Genomic DNA, 16995 nt, shown 5'->3' on the forward strand with positions numbered 1-16995 from the left:
TTGTATTAATCAATCAGAGCCAGACAGGTGATGACTACCTTGGTTGTGGCCTCTCTGCTTGGAAATACAATAGTGCCCAGGGTCTGAGGGGGTGGAGTTCCCTAGGGTGCAGAGGGGGCACTGAATTGACTTATACTGGGAAAGTTCTTCCCGTTGCGTGCTGCACCAGTAAGTGAAATCAAGTAGGTCTAGGCCTGCAGTTGGACCTGGGATCAAGGCGAGAAGGGAGTGGGGGGTGGTAGTCATCAACTGGTGAACACTGTGAGCTGCTTTGCTGTGGCTAATGATGAGGATGGGAGGGCTGGGTATTGGGCCTGGTGGTGGTGGTAGGGTCAGGTGACAGTGGCAGGTCAATGGGGGGATTGGTGCCTGTGGGAGAGAGTGAGTGGGGGCAATCAGGTGATCAGTGCCTGGTGGATGGGAGCACTTGGTAATGGTAGGGTGTGAGTTGCGTTACTCGTGTGTGTGTTTGTGGGGGGAAGTTTGTGAGCTTGGTTGGTGTGCTTGTGGGGGAGGGGGGATTGTGAGGGGGTAAAAGAGAGGCCATGAAGGAGAGTTGGTAAGTAAATAACTTATCTACTTGAGTGCATTACCAGCACTGGTCCAGGATTTGCTGAGGGATGGGCTCTTTAAATCCCAGGGCAAGAAGCGCTGTGAAAACCTTGTTGGGGCTGTGACTGCCCAAGGACAGACATGCTTTGGAGCAACGTGACCTAATTTCTGCCCGTAACGCTTTAAATGAGCATTGATCCTGGAAGGACGTGATTACGTGCGTGTCTGATCTGGAAAGCAGCTCTCGGGCAAGAGCGACTGGAGAAGGGAAGCATTTGGTCCAATTTCTGAGGTGGCTCGATTCGACCTGGCAAAATACACTCGTGTTATATCTCAGAAAACATAAATTTTCAGAGCTGCAAAAGACAGGCCTTTCTAGACAGTTGTGTTTTTTATTTAATAGTTATGCATTTTCCTTATAAATGTTCTTAAAACATAATTATACTTAAACTATACTTAATTATTTATTGTCCCATAACTAATATGACCAGTCTTAAATATTAATATTTGAAATGCATTGACTTTCATTCTCAGGCTGAGGAGAGGTTCCAGTTGGCTCCTGATATCCCCGAACTACTCCTGAATTTCTTATCTCTTGGCAAAGTTTCCAAACTGTAGCAGAGTTTATCATGAGGACAAGCAGAGATCAGCAGCCTTTTATGGGAGGGGTGACCTCACAACTTGGGATGTGTTTTTAAAAACAGATCTTCTGCAGCATTTGGGGAGCTCTGACCAGGCCCCACTCCTAAGCTTTGGCCCAAACCTGGAGCTCTTGCCTGAGCAGCTAGCGACATTGTTTCAGCCACAGCCCCTTAAGGGACTTTGGTGTCAGGTAAATGCAAAAGCATTAGGTCTGATCATTAACCAAACCAAATGCTCAAAAAGACAGAAAGTTAACATGCTCAAGGATTCTATCTTTTCTTTTATTCATTTATTAATTGAGTAGTTATTTTCCAAATCTGTATTCACAATCAGCACCCTAAGGCCACTGTCTAATGTACACAGCAACACTGAGTGACCCACTGTGATCTGATCTGATCGAAAGGATGTCTTGTTCCATGGGTGTAGTCTTTGACCATCATTTCCCAATGGAATGAATAAAAATGTGACTGTTGTACTTGAATACAAAAAATTTTAGAAGATTCATAACAGCTCCTGTTCTTCAGGTGGTACGTTGGTGGTGGAGTGTTGGCTTTTATCAGTCTTGATTAACAAATGATGCAACTATTTGGAGTAGCTTATTGGTGGATTGCCACACTGATATTAACTGGAAAGCATTTTATGGCTGTTTTAATATGTATGGTTACTGTTTATTTTTAGTTTTGTGAAACATATTTAAATTACCCTCTGTGTTTCAACCTATTTATGTCAGAGCTCAATAAACCAAATAATTAATTGTAAACAGATGGACCATTATTCACTATGGATTCCAAATGAACTAGAAGCCCCTTTTAATAAGAAACTTATTTGAATGCAGTCTCACATGCTTTCTAAGGGAATATGAGAAACTCTATTCTATGCTGTTACCCTGAGTATCAAACATCTGTTTTTAGTGTAGTTACCATTTGCATGCTTTCTGCTCTGTTACTTTGAATCAAGTTAATATCTTTCATGAGACAGAAACATTGTTTTACTCTCCACAGATGTGCCCTGACCTGGTGAGCACTTTCTGTTTTTTCCAGCATCTACAGTTTTTTTTTGGCTTTTTGATTGGGAACCTGCCTAGTGGTTTTACACAGAGTCAATCTTTTTTTTTATTTATTCTGCTCTTCCAATCCCAATGCAGCCTTAGAGATGGGATTAAACATCCTGTGGCACCACCTGGAGTGGGGCAGCGAGTTCTCCACCACCCTCCACGTCAGAAGGGATTAACTGGCCATTTATCATTTGTAGTGTGAGTGAGGCTCACACTACAATTAGATCCACTCTTGCCTGCTTGATGACAGCAGCTGCACTTTGAAAATAGTTTATTGGCCATGAAGCTTTTTGGATGTCCATAAGTATGAAAGGAGGCAATTCTTAGGCTTTTCAATCGAAATCAAGGGTTGTAGCTCTTTGCATGGGTCTGGCAGGAAACTAACACAGGAAGCTAATATGAAATTCTCTTTATGTTATTTTAGTGCCTTGATTAACAAATTAAATACAATAAAGTGCAGATTAATTTCAAAAGTATGTGTTAACAGATTCAATGAAACCTTAGGGAGTAATTTCACCCAGAAAGTCTTCGGTTATCTTGTACAGTGTTTCCCTTGGTTGGCTCCATTATTTACCACGTAGTACAGGTCTTTCAGCCCAATGTGTCCGTCCTGGCTCCGTGAGAAACTAATCCAATTAGACCAACATCTTTTACCTTTCACCAAGCCTTGTGAAGTTTTCATTTTGAATCATTTATATTACTCCCATTTGAAAGTTCCTTCCATCACTGTTTGCACTGTGCATTCCAGAACATCACTGTCAAAAACCAATTCTCCTCATGTTCTGTTCTGCACCCTCTGTTTATTCAATTCCTTTCCCATTGCAAACAGTTTCTCCCCATGTACACACCCTGAACTTTTCATCATCTTCAATACCTCTGTTGAACTACAGTTAACCTTTACTGCTCCAAGGACACAAGGTAGAACATAGAATATTACAGCACAGAACCAGGCCCTTCGAACCACGATGTCTGTGCTGACCATGATACCAATTTAAATTGCACATTTGCCCTCATGTGGTCTTTATCCCCCAATTCCCTGCGTGTTCATGTGTCTGTCTAAGTAGCTTCTTATTTAGGTGATGTTGCAGCCAAGTAATGTTGCAGCTCTATAAAACTCTGGTCAGACCACACTTGGAGTATTGTGTTCGGTTCTGGTCGCCTCATTATAGGAAGGATGTGGATGCTTTAGAGAGGGTGCAGAGGAGATTTACCAGGATGCTGCCTGGATTAGAGAACACGTTTTATGAGGATAGGTTGAGTGAGCTCGGGCTTTCTCTTTGGAGAGAAGGAGGATGAGAGGTGACTTTATAGTGGTGTATAAGATGATAAGAGGCATAGATCGAGTGGACAGTCAGAGACTTTTTCCCAGGGCGAAAATGACTAATACAAGGGGGCATAATTTTAAGGTGTTTGGAGGAAGTTATAGGGGGGATGTCAGAGGTAATTTTTTTTTACACAGGGAGGGGTGGGTGTGTGGAACGCACTGCTGGCAGAGGTGGTGGAGGCAGATATATTAGGGACATTTAAGAGACTCTTAGATAGCCACATGAATGATAGAACAATGGAGGGCTATGTGGGAGGGAAGGGTTAGGTAGATCTTAGAGCAGGATAAAATGTTGGCACAACATCATGGGCTGAAAGGCCTGTACTGTGCTGTAATGATCTATGTTCTATTTTGATTATTTACTGAAACAGTTGCAAGGCTATTCTTCCCAGTAAATCTTTGAAACTCTCTTCCTTAAAGGACAGTGTAAGCAGAATCTTTGAATATCTTTAAACGCAAGGGGGAGCTAGATTAAATAAACAAAAGGGGCAAAAAGTCACCGTGGGTTCACAGGAATGCAGGGATTGAGATTGCAATCAGATCAGCCATGATCTAAGTAAATGGTGGAATAGGCTGGAGGGGCCAACTGGCCTAATTCTGCTCCTAATATGCATCATAAAGAAGTACATACTCTCTTGTATTATCATGGTTGAGAGGTGCTGGTCACTATTAATCTGCCACTACCAAACAAGAAATTGGAGGAACTCAGTAGGTCAAGGAGCATCTGTGGGGGAAATTTGACAGTCGACATTTTAAGTTGAAACCCTTCATCTGTGCTGAAAGGCAGAGGGGAGATAGCCAGTATAAAGAGGTGAGCGGAAGGGGTGGAGCAAGAAATGCTCACTTGTCACCTCTTGCTGAGTTCCTCCAGCTTCTTGTTTGTTGCTCCAGATTCCAAAGTCTGCAGTCTCTTGTACCTCCATAAATCTGCCATTGCCCAGCTAACTGAACCATCATCATCACAGAAAGCGAGATCTCAACCCGAAACGTCGACAATTTCTTCCCTCCACAAATGCTGCTCAACCCGTTGAGTTCCTCCCGCAGTATGTTTATTGCAAAAGCATCCTACGTGTGATGGAATGGATCTATGTTGATGGTCCATTTGCAACAGTGCCAACTTGTTTTGCAAGTGGTTATTTGAGTCAGAAGTCTATATATCCTCAGCATATTGATGCGTTTCAATTGCTAAGTTATTTGTGTTCATTAAATTCTGCTCCGATTGGCTAACTGGTTAGAGAAAACAGATCTTCTGAGTAGCTGGTGTATCTTCTAGGTGGATGGTGTATATGATGCGATAATGAAGAAGCATCTCCCCAACTGACTTCTGTTATCTCTTTTCACTTCTCTGAAGATACCTGCAGGGCATTCTCACACATCTCACAGCCCTCCACACGTAACTGAGAGGAGAACTGAAACACAAGTGGGGATTGTTTATGGTATTTCCCTCTTTGCATCATTGATGGGAATTAGGCCTACCTGTTTAACAAATGGTTATATGCTGCTTAATTTTGCACACCATTGGAAGTGAGGAAAGCCTAAAATGCGTGGCCTTGCAGTCTTCAATGGTGAAAATGTTATTTTATATGACTCAGGACATAGGAGTCCATTCAACCCATCGAGTCAATGTCATACTTTCTTAGCAATCCCGTTATTTCACGCTTGACGTGTTCACCAACACCACCACTGATTCAACTGCCATCCATCAACAGTTGGGCCAACTTACAATAGCCTATTAACTTATTAACCAGCATGTCTTTGGGAGGTGGAAGGAAATTGGAGCATAGGAAGGAAACCCACGGGGTCACTGGGAGAGCGTGCAAACTGCACACAGAGGGCGTCTGGGGTCAGGGTTGAAGAACACGTCCCGAGAGCTGTGAGGCAGCAGCACCAACCATTGCAACATACCACCCATTGTCAACTTCCTGGATTAAAAAGTAGCCATTCTATCATTCCTCAGCGAACTACTGATTTCCTGCTCCTGACATATTCCACTGCATCCCAAGCACAATGCCAGTCAACTCCTCAGAATTTCCCTCCTCAAACACACTGCCTGTTCTTCTTCCTGCGATTCTTTTTCCCAACACACACAACTTGTTCCCTCCAAAACCCCCCAACACACACCAAATGCCCTTCCCACAACACCCCCAACACACACCATCTGCCCCCCCACAACTCCCCAACCACCACCATCTGCCCCCCCACAACTCCCCCAACACACACCATCTGCCCCCCACAACTCCCCCAACACACACCATCTGCCCCCCCACAACTCCCCCAACACACACCATCTGCCCCCCCACAACTCCCCCAACACACACCATCTGCCCCCCCACAACTCCCCCAACACACACCATCTGCCCCCCCCACAACTCCCCCAACACACACCATCTGCCCCCCCACAACTCCCCCAACACACACCATCTGCCCCCCCCACAACTCCCCCAACACACACCATCTGCCCCCCCACAACTCCCCCAACACACACCATCTGCCCCCCCACAACTCCCCCAACACACACCATCTGCCCCCCCACAACTCCCCCAACACACACCATCTGCCCCCCCCACAACTCCCCCAACACACACCATCTGCCCCCCCACAACTCCCCCAACCCCCACCATCTGCTGCCCCCCCACAACTCCCCAACACACACCATCTGCCCCCCCCACAACTCCCCCCAACACACACCATCTGCCCCCCCACAACTCCCCCAAAACACACCATCTGCCCCCCACATCTCCCCCAACACACACCATCTGCCCCCCCACAACTCCCCCAACACACACCATCTGCCCCCCCACAACTCCCCCAACACACACCATCTGCCCCCCCCACAACTCCCCCCAACACACACCATCTGCCCCCCCCAACTCCCCCAACACACACCATCTGCCCCCCACAACTCCCCAACACACACCATCTGCCCCCCCCACAACTCCCCCAACACACACCATCTGCCCCCCCCACAACTCCCCCACCACACACCATCTGCCCCCCCACAACTCCCCCAACACACACCATCTGCCCCCCCACAACTCCCCCAACACACACCATCTGCCCCCCCCACAACTCCCCCAACACACACCATCTGCCCCCCCACAACTCCCCCAACACACACCATCTGCCCCCCCCCACAACTCCCCCAACACACACTGCCTGTCCTTATCCCCACTATTCCCCCTGGCACATTGCTTGCCCTTCTCCCCCTCCTGCCAGCCCTCTACCTATCTTCCTCCCAACCTGCTGGTCTTTCCCACACAAATGCGGGGCCCCAATGACATTCCATTAGTCAGATACAGGCCCAGCTCGTGAGCTCACGTGCCCAGCTTTGGGACAAGGATCTGAATCGCACACTTTTGGCGACCAAAGCCTGCACAATCTGGACAATGAATAAAATGATCCTTCCCTGAGAACATGTTCCACAGCTTTATTCTCCTCTCGGCGAAAAGATTCACCACACATTTGCTTAATTCGTTGTATTAATCCTGGCACGTTCAATCACCAGCACTGCTTATTAATCTCTCTCTTCTTTGCAGTTGTCCCTTTTTTTCTGCAAGCTCCAAAATATTTGGTTGTTTAGCCAACACAGAGCTTTGCTGTGACATCTAAGAAGGTTCTTTATGAGCTTTTTATAGAATCACAGACAGGTTAAAGCCCAGGAGTCCATTCAGCCCGTTGTCTCCATGCTAGCTCTTTGAGAGAACACGTTAGCTAGTCCCACTCCCCTGCAAGGTCATGTAGAGGTCATGCAGAGATCCTGTTCTGAACCCTCACCCCTGTACAGCAAGTCACGTTTGCACCAAAAAATTTTGAAGTCATAAGTGCTCTGATCACAAGAAAAATCAAATACAATCTAGTAAAGTATTAACTGCAAACTGTTTAATCTTGTAAACACACTGAATTGCTGCCTTGGGAGCGTTACTTGATGTAAATGATTTTCATTAGGTGGGATCAAGGTCAGTTTGAGAATATAAAACACCAAGCAGCTAGAAAGTGAATTTGCTCAAGGTCCTGCTTGTCGGGGAAATCACTTGCTTTAAAGTTCCCAACCTCAAGATATCCAAAAGCAATGCAGCCACTGGTGTACCTTTTTGAAGTGTAATCACTTTTTGAAGTGTAATCACTGTTTTATTGCAGGACACCCAGCAGCCATTTTGCATACAGCAAGTTTCCACAAGTAGCAATGTGATAATGACATCATCCATGTCAATGAAAACTAGCAGCCATTCAGAGGCCGTAAGCCAGTATGGGCTGGTACAGCTAACCAGTAAGAAAGTGGCCATCACAACACTTGCAATATCTTAAACTTAGAGGAACAGAGTCACAGAGTCACACAGCACGGAAACAAGCCCTTCAGCCTAACTTGCCCATGCCAACCAAGATACCTACCTAAGCTAGTCCCACTTGCTCGTGTTTGGCCTGTATCCATCTAAACCTTTGCTATCCATGCACCTGTCTAAATGTCATTACACAAGAGCACAAGACAATGGAGCAGAAGTAGGCCATTCGGCCCATCAAGTCTGCTCTGCTACCTCACCATGAGCTAAGCTATTCTCCAATCTAGCCCCAATTCCTGGCCTTTTCCCCATATCCCTTGATACCTTGACTAATTAGATACCTATCAATCTCCTCCTTAAACACCCTCAATGATCGGGCCTCCACAGCTGTATGTGGCAACAAATTCCATAAATCCACGACCCTCTGGCTAAAGAAATTTCTTCTCACTTCTGTTCTTAATGGGTACCCTCTAATTCTAAGACTGTGCCCTCTTGTCCTGGACTCACCACCAAGGGAAACAACTTAGCCACATCTACTCTGTCCAATCCTTTCAACATTCGAAATATTTCTATGAGGTCCCCTCTCATTCTTCTGTACTTCAATGAATACAGTCCAAGATCCGACAATCGCTCATCATATATAAACCCTTTCATTCTGGGAACCATCCTCGTAAATCTTCTCTGAACCCTCTCCAACATCAGTACATCCTTCCCAAGATAAGGGGCCCAAAACTGCACACAGTATTCCAAATGAGGTCTCACCAGTGCCCCATAGAGCCACATCAACACATCCTTACTTATATACATAATACCTCTCGAAATGAATGCCAACATAGCATTTGCTTTTCTTTCCGCCAATCCAACCTGGTGGTTAATCTTTAGGGTGTCCTAAATTTAAATATTGTTATTGTCTCAACTACTTTCTCTGGCAGCTCATTCCATGTACCCACCACCCTCTGCATGAAGAAGTCACCCCTCAGGTCCCTTTTAAATCTTTCCCATCTCACCTTAAGCATATGCCCTCTAGTTTTTGGTTCCCTTTCCCTCGGAAAAAGACTGTGTGCATTCACCCTATCTACACCCCCATGATTTTATACATCTCGATGAGGTCACTCCTTAATCTCCTACATTCTAAGGAATAAAGTCCTAGCCTGCCCAACCTCTCCTTATAACTCAGGCCCTCAAGTCCTGGCAACATTCTCTTAAATTTCTTGCCAGTATGTGTGTAAATTGCTTACCAGTATGGATACTTTCAATGTTGTAGCTAAGACACCTGGAAAAATTTCCCATGCGTTCTTCAAATAATGCCATGGGATCTGCTACCTCCATGTGAAGAACAGATGGGGCCTCAGTTTAACATCTCATCTGACAGCACAGTCTGTCAAAATGACATGTTTAAGAGTGATGCTTGAAGCCACAGAGCAAAGTGGAGAGAGCTAACGATGAGCCACTGCTGAAATGGTGGACGTCATGTCTTAGGTTTTTGGCAATTCTTATCAATATTCTTCTGCTGTCACACAAGTCTTATGTATTGACTGTCCACCTCCCCTCCAGTTTAGTATCCTTTGCAAATGTAGAAATTGTATTTTATTCTTGAGTCTTAATCATTGATGTAAACCATGAACAGCAATGATCCAGTCCTGAGTCATGTGCAACTTTTTTAGGCAGTGAATGGTTACCCTTTACTCCCACTCTCTGTTTTCTTGTCAAACAAGATTTGTACTTTTGAGATCTCTGCTGACAATTCATTATTATGTTTCCTTTCTAGATGCACTTCTATTCTTTCATTTTGTAGGGATTCTATTATTTTTCCTACCTTCAGTGTTTAGCTGACTGCTCTATAATTCCCTGGACGTGTTCTATCCTCCTCCTTAAATTTAGGTATCATTTTAGCAACCCCCCTGTACTCCAGCACTTCATCTTTTTCTAAAGAGTTTACAGAGAGTCATAGTCATGGAACGATACAGCATGGAAATAGGAACTTGGACCACCATTTCCATGCCAAATATCGAGTACACAAGTATTCTAAACCCATTTTCTAGCACCAGGCCCTAGGCCTTCTATGCCTTGGCAATTCAAGTTCTCATCTAGATACTTAGTAAATGTTAACTTGTTCCTTAGATCCCTTCTAAACCTCCCAACCCTTAGTGTAAACCTGTGCCCTCTCGTTTTATACATCTCTGCTGTGGGGAGAAGTTCCCTACTATTTACCTCATCTATGCCACTCAGGCCTCCCCTCAGCCTTGTCCGTTCCAAGAAAAACAAACCCAGCCTATCCAGTCTCTCCTTATAACTCAAACGTTTCATCCCAGCCAACATTCTGATGAATCTCCTCTGCACCCTCTCCAGTGGAATCCCATCCTTCCTATAGGAAGCCAGAACTGCACACAGTACTCCAGCTGTAGCCTGACCAATGTTTTCTCAAGCTGTACCATAACCTCCTTGCTCTTATATTCAATGCTGCATCTATTGAAGGCAAATATCCAGTAATCACCTTACCTATGTGTGCTGCCACCTTCAGGGATGGCAGGGATTTGCACAACAAGGTTCCCCTATCCCTCAATACTCCCAACAGCCATACTATTCATGTGGGATTCCCAAACATGTCAGATTAACAGAGTTTTGCAGTATCCCAATCCCAATTTTTCTTATTGACGTACCTATAAAATCTGTTAGTACTTGACGTTCCTTGATAATTTCAGAGTTTCTCTTTGTTTGGGTTCAATTCTGGCCGCTGCTGTCTGTAAGGACTTTGTATGTTCTCCCCGTGTCTGCGTGAGTTTCCTCCAGGTGCTCCAGTTTCCTCCCACATTCTAAAGACGTACGGGTTAGGAAGTTGTGGGTATGCTATGTTGGCGCCGGAAGTGTGGCGATACTTGCAGGCTGCTCCCAGAACACTCTATGCAAAAGGATGCATTTCACTGTGTGTTTCAATGTACATGTAACTAATAAAAATATCTTATCTTATCTTACCTCATTGTTTTCTTTTACTTTGCTCCTAATTTCTTAGTATTTTCCCTGATCATGCACTCTGGTATCTATGTACGTAATGCATGCCTCTTTCCTTACCCCCAGTTGTTCCCTTCCCAACAATGAGGCCACAGATTACTTGGTTGCCACATTGAGCAGACCACGTGGTTCATATGCCTGATACCAACCTGCCTTGTCAAGGGAAGAAGTTACCATGTGACAGAGGAAAAGCTTCAAGGATATGTTCAAAGTATCCTTAAATTGCGATGTCCCCACTGATGTCTGGGAATCTCTGGCTGCTCAAAGTGGAGAAGGCATATTTGGGATTTTATTAAGAACCTTGAGATCAGGCATCGGGAGTGCACAGTGATCCTGCATAGGCAGGAGAAAGACTGGACCACCTACTCATTCCCCTCCCTTGGCTACCTCCTGCCCCATCTGCACAGGAGCCTGTGGTTCCCACATTGGCCCCATTAGCTACAAGAACCCACAAAACCAGAGCAGAAGTAAGTCATCCTTGATCCAGAAGGACTTCTATGGAAATGATGAAGAAATGTTTCTTCATGGCCTTACTCATCCATGAAGTCTCATAGGTGTTTAACTTGTTCTTTCCTCTTAGTGAAATACATTTTTCCTGGACTCTGTTGAATGCTGTTTTCTATGTTTCCAATTGTGTGTTCCACAACTTTACTTTCCCAACATTCTCAGCACTTTAAAGTCAGCTTTAAAACAATTAAGTTGGCTTTCATCACACTTACGTTCTGCTCTATTATCATCTTAAATGTATGTGTGTAATCCCTGGATGCTCCCAGACTGCCTTTATTTACACTGGTCATTTCTCATTACCAGATCCGATAATGAATCTTCCCTCACTGAGCTTTTGATGTGTTAGGTTAGAATGGATTCCTGTATATATTACTGGAACTCAATTCCCTCATCCCCTTCACCTACTAACTAATATTGGGAGAGCTGACATCCATTTAACATTTTTTCTTCCACATCTCTTCCACAATTATGCTGCTGGTACTCTACAACTTTTTCTTGTGGCTAATCCTTTATAATTTTTTTATTCTCTATATATATCTAGATTCTATTTTTGTCTTTCTTATAACGGCATCCCTTGTTTCTTCTCCCATTGTTATCTCTCAGAAGTATTGATATTCCACCTTCAGTTCTCACCTATCAATTCTAAATACATTACACCCAACAAACTTTAACTCCCAGTCCTGCCTTTTCCGTAGCCACGTCTCAGTAATCCCCAATTTATCTGGTTTCTTCAAATGCAGGATTACTTCCAGCTTCCTTTTTGTTTTTACAGACACTGTGTGCATTTCTGTACAGACAGTTTAATTTCTAACAGGAGTTCCTCTCAGCTTACAGTTGTGTGTATTGGTATACCTGTGTGTTTTTGTACACTTGTGCATGGCTACCTATGAGTACATCTGTGTGAAAGCATCTTCTAAGGCAGTCCCTTGGGATCGAGGGGTGCTTCTACTACAATCCTGCAAATAACAGACTCTTTCACAGATGGGGCAAGAGGTAAGTGACAGGCCAGGAACATGGCACCTTGTGAGGTAGTGCGTTCCTTCTCTTTATATGAGATTTCTGATGCATGAATTGAAGGTTCCCAATAACATTCTAAATGCTTCTCGGAGACACACGAGACTGCAGATGCTGGAATCTGGAGCAACACACAATATGCTGGAGGAATTCAGCGGCATCTATGGAAGGAAGTGGACAGTCGGCATTTCAGGGCGAGACCCTTCACCCAGACTAAGAGATAGAGGGAGATAGCTAGTATAAAAAGGTGGAGGCAGGAGATGGAGCAAGAGCTGACGAGTGATAGGTGGATCCAGGTGAGGAGGAGTGACAGGCAAATGGAGGACAGTGGAAATAGTGACAGAGACTGTGAGGTGATAGGTGGGGGGAGGGCGACAAAGAGCTGAAGCTGATCAAATCTGATAGGAGAGGGAGGTGGAGCATGGAATCAAGTGAGGGAGGTGGGAGGGCAGAAGGGAACAGTGGGGGAGGCGAACCAGTGGGAGGCATGTGTAGGAGATGGGCAGAGTGGAGGGCTGGAGAAGGGGAAAGAAACAGGGTGATGAGGGCTGGGGTTGGTGTAGGAATAACTGGGTAGATCAGGAGGAGAGAGAAAAGAGCAGTTTACCAGAAGTTGGAGAATTCAATGTCCATGCCATCGGGTTGTAGACTTACTCAGACAGAATATGAGGTGTTCCTCTAGTTCCTCTATGTGCTTCTTATCCACTTTGAGTGCTCTTGGGCCTGGAATTCTTAGGAGTCAGTGGGGATGCTGCATTTTTTAAGGGAGAATTTGAGCACATCTTTGTGTCTGGTAATCATCTCCCAGAGTTGGGAAAGGAGTGTCTGTTTACAACACTCAGAAACATTTGTTGTCAGAAATGCGAATGGCATGGCCTGTCCGACTGAGCTAACTGAGTCTGATTATAGCCTCAGGGCTGTGATGTCCTAAGAGAGGTCACTGACATTGGTTCACATCCTTTCAGTGAATTTGGATGAATTTGCAGAGTCAGCATTGACGATATCTTTTCAGTGTCTTGATAAGGTATTTAGGATATTTATTTATGAGTCACATGTACATCAAAATACACAGTGAAATGCGTCTTTTTGCATTACTGAGAATGTTCTGCGGGACAGCCTGCAAGTGTCGCCACTCTTCCGGCGCCAACAGTAGCATGCCCACAGCTCCTAACCTGTACGTCTTTGGAATGTGGGAGGAAACCGGAGCACCCGGATGAAACCCATGTCATCACAAGGAGAACGTACAAACTCCTTACAGATAGTGGCAGGAATTGAACCCCGGTCGCTGGCACTGTAATAGCATTACGCTAACCGCTACTGCTTGCTCTAGGTAGTCCAGGTCTTAGAAGCATGTAGGAGGGCTGGGATCACTGCTGTCTAATATACCATGTATTTTGTACCAGATCTGAAGTCTTGATCTTTAAGTACCAAATTGCTCAATTAACTGTGCTATCACATTTGAAGGTGGTGGTAAATTTCATCACTGATGTCTGCCTTCACCAACAGGTGGTTCCCAGGATATAGGAAGAGAGCAACATTTTCCAGCATCTCACCAAGAATCACTATTTTCAGGGTGTAATGTCGTATTGTGGGGGGAAGTTTAGTAGAGGAGCTCAGTTATAACTAAAAAGAATGAGGCTTCAGCTGCTGGTGGTATCCCCACTGAAGTTCTAAAACTTGGCAGTGAAGAGCTTTGGTCACAAATATATAATCTCATGACAACATATGGGACGAGGAGGATTTACCAGGGAAATTTGAAGATATTGTAACAATGACCATCTTCAAGAAAGGAGCCAAGAACGAATACGCAACAACAACAACAGCACTATACTGCTGCCACAAAACAACAAATTTCACAACATATGTCAGTGATAATGAACCTGATTCTGATATCGGCATCTCCCTGCTGTCAGTCACAGGGGCAGTCATTGCCAGAGTCCTTTATCATCAGTCTCCCTCCAATAACCAAAGAGTTGCTCCCCAAATTGCAGGATGGCTTCTGTCCACCTCCAGGCACAATAGACATGACAACTCGATGAATGCAAGGTGTAGCACCAATCACTTTACATCGCGATTTTCAACCACAGGAGAACCTTCGGCTTCGTCAACTCCATGAAGCATTCTTCTCAAACTTGGCTGTCCACAGAAATTTGCCTCCGTCTTACAAATGCTTCATGATGGCATGATCCTAACCAACAGGTCTACAACTGAACCAAACTCAGTGAAAACCAGTGTGAAACAAGGCTGAATCATTGCTCCAAAGCTTCTCACAGACTTCAGGACTAATGGGAAACTGTTTAACTTATGGTGCAACTTTAGTAGTCAAACTGTATTATGTAGATTTGCGCACTAACTGAGGCCGAGCTCCAAGTCAACACTGATTCATTCACTGAATTATAAGTAACACTGGGCCTCACACACAACTTCCACAAATAAAAAGGTTCTCTACCATGCACTTGTTTGTGAGGATAAGTATATTTGTGCGTGAGTATGTGTGCATGTACATTTGTGATTGTGTACATTCTCTGCATAAAGTACAGAACTAAATTAAGAACTGGTTCTGAAATTTATTTTGATTGGATTAACTTCTTCTTTGAAAGCATTAGACATTTCTGAGCTGATGTGGATGTCATTTCAAGGCCAGCACACATGTGATCAATAAAGCTTACAATAAAATTAAACTCAACAGCAGTTTTATTACTTGCGATGACTTGGGATGCTTGCAGTGACCTGTTGACCTTGTGATGAATTCCACTATGTTTGTCTGCAGATAACATCCAGATGCAGTTTGTATTGGTTAATGAAGGAAGTGTTGAGCCCATTTTGATGCATGTTTATGGTGTTATAAATATTTTGACATCTAATTTTGTCCTCAAATTATGGGGCAACAGTACAGGTGGATGGAATATTTTCCTATTTCCTCACATGCCAATATCAAGCTCTCCTTTCCCTAAGGCACATAACCTTGCATCGCTCCATCTTCTAATATTCATTCACTTTTGCAGTATACGTCTGGGAAAACAGAACTGATAATAGCCATGAGAAAAAGACTGTGCCCTTTGGGATATGGACATTGCTGGTGTCTGGCATTTATTGATTGCATCTAGTTGCATTTGAGCTGGAGGGAGTTGAGCCACCTCATTGAACTGCTGGCACACAGTGCTGTTAGGTAAAAGTTTCCAGCATTGTAATCGAGCTATGATGAATGTCAAATTTAAGTTCTCGCCAAAACCTTGACCCAGAATCTCAAGCGATTCACACCAGGGTCTCTGGGGTCTTTGTTACCAACCAACTCTGGGCCAAAATGCCCAACTCAAGACCCATGTGAGACCATCTAGTTTTAGAAGGACTAGTCCATTAGGAACATTCCCAGTTATACTTCTGTAGAGCTCTTCATTCCAAAGTGCTTTACAAACAATAACTTATTTCTGGTGTAGTCAGTGTCATACTGTTGCAAATCTTGGCACAGTAAGATCCCACAAGCTACAATGAGATAATGATGAGATGGTCAGTTTTTGTGATGTTGGCTGAGGGATAAGCCTTGTCTAAGGCACCCTGTTCTCCTTCAAGTCATATCATAGGGTCTTTTAGGTTTCCTCGAAAGAGTAGGTAGGAACTTGGTTTAACAATTCATTCAAACAATTGAACCTCTAATAGCCTAGTTATCCCTCAGTACTGTACTGAATCCCAGAAGTGGGATTTGAAGCCACAGCTCAGAAGCATCCTGCTAAAAAAGTCACAGATGGTACCTAACCATGTGATGTATGATCTGATGGATACTTGGAGGTGTAATCCTTACGTTTCTGATTGCTTGAGTCCAAATCTTCGCAGTTATCTATGGAGCTTGCAAGAGCTGTGGTACTTTGTCAATTGCTGGTGGGCAAGGCTGACAGACACAGTCAAGGAGTAATTTGATCAAAGTTTTCACAATATTAAGGAGTAGTGAGGGGCTAGGTGGAGAGAATCTATTATGTCTGTTGGATTCTGGAATCAGAGGGCAGTAGGACTCCAAGAGTGATGTTCAGATGTACTCCTACAGTTAATTTTAAATCTGAGAGTTATAGATTTTTGTTAACCAAAGGTATTAAGGGATATTGGGCAAAAGCAGTTTCATGGCATCGCAGAGGGGTGTTCTCAGTACAAAACATGTTAGAATTAGGCACATTGCTTGCAGGTGGTCAAGCCTGTTCCTGCATTTTGTTCATGGTTCAATGTTAGCTCAGAGATTCGGGGTTTACTGCAAGATTCCTCCTGATCTCTGGACATTTGAATTCGTTTGTATTCTGTGCCGAATTATCAACTGCATCCTGGTATGTTTTAACTGTTGGCGAAGGAAACGCAAATGAACAAGGTTGGCTTCGTCCAGTAGATGGCAGTATCAGTCTGTAACATTAGCTCCATCCCACTGCCTGGATGACTCCGTGACTGGGGCAGATCAATAAAGTTTAATCCAGGAGACTGTTACGATCTGGAATCCATTACACGAACAGGCAGTGCAATCAGATTCAACAGCAACAATTGAAAGGGCATTAGATATTTAAATGAAAAATTTAGGAGCACCATTCATAACCCTTCCTAAAGATCCCAAAAGCAATGAAGCATTTTTGAAATCATTC

At 44.2% G+C, this 16995-nt stretch overlaps 1 long non-coding RNA gene across 1 annotated transcript in view; it reads left to right on the forward strand.

Moving 5' to 3' along the window:
• Positions 1-15017, forward strand: part of LOC127569534 (uncharacterized) — a 54416-nt gene extending 39399 nt beyond the window's left edge. The window contains exon 3 of the long non-coding RNA XR_007956211.1: positions 13886-15017. This is a non-coding gene — a long non-coding RNA (uncharacterized LOC127569534). The remainder of the gene's footprint in view (positions 1-13885) is intronic.
• Positions 15018-16995: the final 1978 nt, after the last annotated feature.

This window comes from Pristis pectinata, chromosome 4 (assembly GCF_009764475.1).
Source record: "Pristis pectinata isolate sPriPec2 chromosome 4, sPriPec2.1.pri, whole genome shotgun sequence".
Taxonomy (NCBI): Eukaryota; Metazoa; Chordata; class Chondrichthyes; order Rhinopristiformes; family Pristidae; genus Pristis; species Pristis pectinata.